The sequence below is a fragment of the Lepisosteus oculatus genome, unplaced genomic scaffold (assembly GCF_040954835.1).
Source record: "Lepisosteus oculatus isolate fLepOcu1 unplaced genomic scaffold, fLepOcu1.hap2 HAP2_SCAFFOLD_67, whole genome shotgun sequence".
Taxonomy (NCBI): domain Eukaryota; kingdom Metazoa; phylum Chordata; class Actinopteri; order Semionotiformes; family Lepisosteidae; genus Lepisosteus; species Lepisosteus oculatus.
This window is the reverse complement of record NW_027168224.1, coordinates 242,937-250,578: the sequence shown is the minus strand read 5'-3', so window position 1 is coordinate 250,578 and position 7,642 is coordinate 242,937. Positions and strand designations below refer to the sequence as shown.

Genomic DNA, 7,642 nt, shown 5'->3' with positions numbered 1-7,642 from the left:
TTCTTTTCAGCAGCAGAAATACAACCCTTTAAATACAAGATGACAGAACAATGACGAAGGGCATGCCGGGAGGAACTCATGCACTACAGAGGAAAGGGGGCGGGCACGTACAGTTCACATTCAAGCCACAAGTACTCTTCTCGGATGTTGCACAAACAAATCCTAACGTCTTGAAAGCATTGCGGGATGTTTGTGTCCCACTTCCCGTGGCTGCAGGATGACTGACACGAACGGACAAACACAATCTGTGGCGTTTAGCGTGACATAGTCTTGCAGGCATCGTGCTGTCTCACTGCAATACTATACCGCTGGAGGAAACAGTCCATCTGGCCATGAAACTCATTTGAACGTCTAGCTACAGCAACTAACAATATCATGATTTATTCAGGATGTGTGGAATCAGCACGTCCCGGAGACAGCTTCCGAAATCGTGAGCATTCTCTGGTGGTAGGGGCGTTCAAGATGGCGCTCAGGTGGGAGGTAAAGTTTAGTGGTTGAGGATTTTTTTTGAGTTTTTCATGACCTAAATGTTAATTTTTGCTTTTTTTGACTACAGAAAAATAAGGACTTAACACTACTTGTTTAAACTTCAGTTATAATTGAAAGAAAAAAAAACGATTTTTTTTAGGTTTAAGAATTTCGATATGAGTAACACTGGGAAAAGAAAAGAGAGTGCTGGGTCTTCGAAGGAGAAGTCTAAGAAACCTCAATCGTATATGTATAGCACTACAAGAAAATTGATGGCAACTAAAGGGAAAAGTGAAGCAGCTGGAGGGGACGTGGAAAGAGTGCTGGAGATGCGCTCGTACGCGAGCGCTCGCAGCCCAAGTGAGACTCAGCTGCCAGAGGAAGAGCCGGAGTCCCTGCCCAGCACACCTGTGAAAACCCCGGCAGCCAAGAGAGGAAGGGGCGACCTGACGCTGGAGGAGCTCCAGACCAACATCTTCAACATGATGGCACAGAGCATGGGTGAGCTGAAGGAAGTGATTTGATCTAATACAGTCGCAATCGAAAGTCTTAAAAAGTCCATGGACTGTGTGTTTAAAGAGGTTGAAGACTTAAAGTAGGCTGGGCAAACGATTTTTAAATTTTAAAAAAAATAAATAAATAATGAGATATAATGATGTTTTCCTGCTTAACTTAGACATTGCACGACTTTAAAACATATAAAAACAGGTTTCGAGAGTTAAAAACCACTTTTTATGCGCGAAAAATGGGTGATTTTTCTTCCTCGTGATCAGCTCAGAATCTTTGTGTACGCTGTAAGGTTTTTACTTCTTAATTAAACGTTTAAAATACACGAATTTCATAAAGACAACACACGTTTCGAAGAGAAAAAATCCCATTCTTTTCTCTTCCTGGTGTGTGAAACTGATCAGCAGGTCTTTTTTTCCCAATCAGAGGCTCTGAAAATAGCGTACCGCCCACTGCCCTCCGTCAGAGAGGGGCGCGGCACCGAGAGAGGGAGGAGGCGCGGAGCGCAGCAGTACAGAACGAACGTTCTACTGCCTGGAGCGCTTACGGCAGCGATCGCGTCTGCATTTATAACTTAGTTTTTAAAATTAATCAAGCAATATGAACCATCTCTTTTTACTTTTAAGTCACTTAATTATCATTAAACACAGCTTTCTCACCACCTAGACTACTTTTTGATACCATCCTTAGACAAAGCAGAAACGTCTTGTTCTGTCTAATGACATTACAAGTGGAAAGATTACAGATTTTAATCGTCTTTAATTTTGTTACGTTATACATTTTAGAAACGTTTCATCCATACAAACACCACAAAACTATTCTCGATTGTATTTCTGAATGGTATGTTACACTTAGTTCACTGTTTTAAATACATCTAATTAAGAAAGTTAGGTGTTAGCATAAACTATTAGCAATCAATATTAAATTTAGCACTGTAATAATTTGTTGCACTTTCCCCCGCATCTTGTAAAAATATATTTTCATTGTTCAAATATACATTAAATCTGACTATCATATAATAAGTTAAATACAAAACTAAAGAAAAAATAGGGTTAAATATAATTCAAAATATTTTGCTAACAATGTTAACTATTTATAAATAATAAATTGTATTAACTAAAGAGTAGGATGGCACAGTTGTTAGTATGCTTTTTGTTTTGTTTCTTTTTCATAAATACAACAGTAGTACCTGATGTCTCAGTGGCTTTCAAAATTAAATTTTGCATGCAAACCTGTGAACTAGAAAGATAACTAAGATATCCATCCATTTATAATGGTGGCAAAGTGGTTAGCATTGCTATCTTGGAGCACTGGGGTCCCAGGTCCCATCCTGTGTGTGTGGGGTTTGCATGTTCTCTCTGGGTTACATGGTTTTTCTCCATATGTGTGATATGACTCCCTCTTGCACTCCAAAACATACTGGTAAGTTAATTGGTTTATGGGAAAACTGGCCCTGGTGTGTGTGTGTTTGTGTCTGTCTGTCCTGTGATGGACTGGCGCTATGTCCAGGGTGTATTCTGCCTTGTGTCTGTTGCTTACTGGGATAGGCTCCAAATCCTCTGTACTGGATAAAGAGATTAGAAATGGATGGAAGTAAAGGCACTGTGTGGATTGAACTATACACAGTGTTAGAAACCCACTATGAAATGGCAGCATCTCACTGAGAATAAAATATTTTATAGTGCTGGCTTAAGTAAACAGCCTTTCCAACTCTCTTGCACATCAGTATCCATACCTAGTTATTTAAACAAATTGCCTCTAATTATAAACATCTTAATATGCTGGCTCTGTGGATCCGCATCAGCGATGTTTGCCCATTCCTTCAATTCATGTCCATCCAACACACAGTTCAATGCTAGCAACTACACAAAATCTAAAATACAATCCTCATTTCAGTATCTATGTAAACATACAGTCTGTTAACTTCATCATCTTCATCAAAAGTATGCCTAACCCCATTAGGAAGTGTTCTTGTTATCAGTGTATTCCTCAGCTATCCCAAAATTATCTTCTTACCAACATCTCTAGTTTTTTATCCTGCAATAACTCAGCCAACACTTAAATCTCGAAAAGCTGCTTGTGTTCATTTCTTTAAATCACAAATATCATGTGTAAATACTGTCCATATAATAATCTGCATTGTGGAATAATAGTTTATTTTAAAGGGAACTAGAGAAACTAAGAACTAGAGAAATCAAGAAAGGCTTTTTTTTCTAGAATTAATAAATGCACATCCTGTTCACTGGGGAAATTAAATCCACACTGAGCAATCTTCAATATGTTCAGAATATGACAGCGAGAATCCTATCAGGGATGCATTACACCTGTTTTCAAGTCCTTGCATTGGTTACCTATCAGGTTTTGAGTCAACTTCAAAATCCTCATCCTCATTCAGTACCTACAGTATATGGCTTATTATCTGTCTACTCCCCACCTTTGTCCGTCTGACTCTGGTCTTCTAGCTGTCCTCAAGAACATCTACATTCTGTGGGTGACAGGGTCTTCTCTAGCTGCACCCCAGAGCTCTCAATTTGTATTCCCAGTGATATCAGTCACGTACCCTGAGTGCATTTAAATCTAACCTCAGAACCTTTCTTTTCAGAAGACTTAGTGTCTGTATCTGCTTCATTTTCTAATTTTGGTAGCACCTCTAACTGCTTGTCTTTCTTATATGTATTTACTTTGTAATCTGTGGTCCTTTTATCTGTTTTTATATCTACTGTATTGCTTTGAGATGCCACTTTTAAAGGTGATATATAAAATAAAGTTTTTTATTATTGTTATAGAGAAACATGATCAGTTTTCCCTGGTCCAGATACTGTAAAAAGATCTAAAGCATACTAGTTTGTCACTCTTCTCATTCCCTTTGCTAAATAACTTTTCATATTAATCTGATCAATCTAACTGCCTGTTTTCTGTGCTTTCTCTATCCTGCTAGATTTGCAATTATTCTGAACATTTTCTTCTTGAAATAACTCATTTCTAAATACCTTTTTTCACTGTTAACATCTTGCAGCAAAGCTGCGACAAAATATACACTTAGCACAGTTCATCCTGCTACCAACATTGAATAACAAAATCTTAAGATTTCTATATTTATGTCTTTATTTAGTGGTTTCATTAGTGACAAAGGCTAAACTTTCTTGGAAAAATGTCTTTTATGTGTTGCAGAAAAAACTGACTTGCTTTAACAAAGTATGTTTACAAATCCTTTCACCTGGCAATCTACCTGAATGCCCAACTATCTGAGAAGCCCTCCATGAAACCATGGTTGCTATTAATTCATTTAGGGCTTATTGACAGAATTGCTGTTTTTTATGCATGCTAATTTTCTGATTCCTCACTCTGTTTCATGTTTATAGATAAGACTTTATTGATCGTGAAGGGAAATTGATGTACATGATGAACATGTTTGCATGTTCTTTTGTAACATACACCTTTTTGTGATTTTTTTTGTATATCTAAGCAAGTGTTCCTGCATCCCTCTTCTGCACTTTAGTCATGGCTTTTTTTCTGTTTGCTTATTTCAAAGCAACACCTGCTCCATTTCTAAAACTTTTTACTCATGTGCATTTTTGTATTTTTTACACCTCTAGCACTTTAACATCCTGAATTTTCATTTGCCTTAATTTGTAGAATGAACTTGAGTTTTAGCCTAAAGAAGTTTTCATTATCTTTTGTTTCTTGTCCTACAACTGTTATTATTGATCACCGAATTATTGTTCTTGACATGACTTCATTCAGCCTTTCCTGAACGTCTATGACAGGCAGAGAGAGTGCTGTTTCTGGTGCGATCTTTTGGAGCTGACATTTCACTGTTTTAAACGAACAAGAAATTAGATTGCTCATAGATCACTTATCCTATATAAACACAGCGTAATTGCCCTCCGAAAATCCTCTTTTTCTTGTTCGTTTTAGAGACCTTGATCGAAACTGATTTTAGATGTCAGAAAGGATTTCTTTTCTCTGTATTTCCTACATTGCTTTGTCGAGATTTTAACTTTATATTTAGGCTCAGATTTCAACTATAAATCGTACACTAATTAATAGCAGTAAATACTGATGTTTTGCTCCCTCTTACCACAAAAATATATATGTTTTGTAGCTGGGATGAACTTTATTTCGTACGCGTAGCTACTGCGATTTGGACACGAAGCGGTTAAAGATGGCGGCAAATCAGGCACCCAGAGAGGGGGGGGGGGGGGCGTCGTCTCGCCTCCATAACTAAAATGCCAAATAGGAGTGGCTTAAGCGACATACACAGTCGTGTAACTGACAGTTTGAGGTAGCCTATCGTGTAAATTTCGCTTTGTTGCTGAGGTTAAGCTTTCGAAACTCTGCCCCAAAGTCATGTGACTGATTTTTCGCCCTGTTTCGTTGGTTAAACGCAATGATCACAAGCACCACCATGGTAACTGGGATGTGTAGTTTTTAATTCCGTTTGAATTATAACTGTACGTACTGTCTTCGTATTTGGCCAGGGCTTTAAAGAGAGGGCGCGCCAAAAATTTTCGGTGCCGTCGTCTCCGCTTTAAAGGTACCCCCGTCGCGGAAGAATTCGATCTCGGGACGTTTGCCCAGCGTACTTAAAGAGTGAAGTAAAAGTTCTTAAACAAGTAAATACCAAACAAGAAAAGCATATTAAAGAACTTGAATTGAAAGTGAACGATGTAGATAGATACCGTCGATGATGGAATTTAAAATTATTTGGAGTTAAAGAGGAACGTGATAAGGACCTTGTTGCAACAGTGAAGGGTATCTGTAAAAGGACCCTGCCGGACCAGGAGGACGTAATATCGGCCATTGACTTTGTTCACAGGCTCGGGAGAGCGAACATGTCTGGGCAAGTGCGCCCCAGATCGATTATAATACAGTTCACCAAGAGGACGGCGAGGGACATGCTGTGGCGAGCGGCGAGGGGGAATGAGTATTTGAATGGGAACAAACTGAGGTTTGCAGAGGACCTGTCTGCCGCGGACAGGAGTACCAGGAACCAGCTGTGGCCCCAGGTTGAAGCTGCCAGAAGAGAGGGGAGGAGAGCCTACTTTGTGGGAGCGAGGGCCTTTGTGGACGGGAAGGAGATTTGCTCCCAGTGACTGCTCAGTTAATGATTATGTTTGGTTATATTTGTTATACCAGTATATACTAGTGTTTCTTTAGTGTTAGTTTGGAATGGTGTAGTTAAGTGTTAAGGACTGTTATAGTTCTGGTTCTTTGAAAAACTCAATAGTTTAGACAGTCTTAGAGTTAGTTATTTGCTTTTGTGTATGTCTTTTTCATGAATGCCAGAGGTACTCGAAATGTTGTTAAAAGAAAAACTGTGTGCTGAGTTTTATTTTTTACAGGAAACGCATGCATGTTGAAACTAAAGTTTATAAATAATTGAGAAATATTAAAGCAAGGAAAATATGATACGTGTAAAATATACAATTTGATCACATAATTACTTAATTACCTCTGGTAGTTAAATGCTTTTTTCTGCTGCGTTTTTTTTCTCTTGTACATGACTCTGATCCTCTTGTTGTATTTGTATTTGTAAATTCTGTTTAATAAAAAAAAAATTAAAAAAAGCATTCTCTGGTGGTGTCCTGCAGGCTTCCTGTGGGTGTGCGTTGGTGGTATAGTGGTGAGCATAGCTGCCTTCCAAGCAGTTGACCCGGGTTCGATTCCCGGCCAACGGAGTGGCGAATGTTTTCAAATGCTGTCATGAGCCTTGGATTGTGACTAGCAAAGTGAAGCCTTTTGAAAGAGCTAAAGCACTGAAAAACGGAATTGAAGGAGAATCTTACAGGGGATTCTGAGCGGTGTCTGCAAACACGCAGTCCGATACAGGTGCTGAAAGCTTGAGCTACTCTCAATGTCATGCTGCTTTTCCCCGGAGTAAATCTGTTACATTGAAAGAATGCTTCTCGCAGGTTCAAAAAGGGACCCTTGTTAATTGGAGAAATCAATGATTTTGAATGAATTCTGTATGCGTTAAAAGACAGCTATACACAGAAAACATGCAGGACACAGCTCATGATGTTTCCCGAGCTGAAACACAGTGCGTTTTTTCAAGCTATCTGACAAAGCCCGCCCACTGAAAACTGCGGCAGATCGTGTAAAGACGTTCAACTTTGTAACTACTGCACGCACAGGAAGCAGAATAAATTCCTCTTTTCAAACTGTCAAAGGTTTGCTTTACGAACGCCGCAGGACATCGCACAATCTCTTTTGAACAGGGACAAACGATTTCTTATGGGGCGCAGTAAGTACTGTTACTGTCACTGCTCGATACCGACGTTGGCCTACTATACCATGTTCAGCCACTGCTAGAAAATGTACAGCTCTAGCACCGGAGCAAACAACAGGAGGGCCGACGTCGAACAGGCATACGTGTCAGTCATGGAGACCGATGAGAATGGGATTCGAACCCATGCCTGCAGAGCACAATGGATTAGCAGTCCATCACCTTAACCACTCAGCCACCTTGTCGACAAAACTGGGCTGTCCGGACATGGGTTGGCGCGCTCCAGATGATCTTTTTCTTTTTTTCCCCACGTACTCGAGGGTCATTTTCCTGTTCCACATGTGATTTCAACATTTTCCTTGGGAGATGTCAAGCCAGCAAGCCACTGCTGTGGTTCACTGGCCAGTGTGGAGTTCAGTGGCCCTGTTGTACACAGAA

At 39.6% G+C, this 7,642-nt stretch overlaps 1 non-coding gene across 1 annotated transcript; it reads left to right on the top strand.

Annotated features, from left to right (window-relative positions):
- Positions 1 to 6,584: 6,584 nt before the first annotated feature.
- trnag-ucc (transfer RNA glycine (anticodon UCC)) lies at positions 6,585 to 6,656 on the top strand. Its single transcript has one exon. It is a non-coding gene; the product is annotated as a tRNA-Gly (tRNA).
- The last annotated feature ends 986 nt before the right edge of the window (positions 6,657 to 7,642 follow it).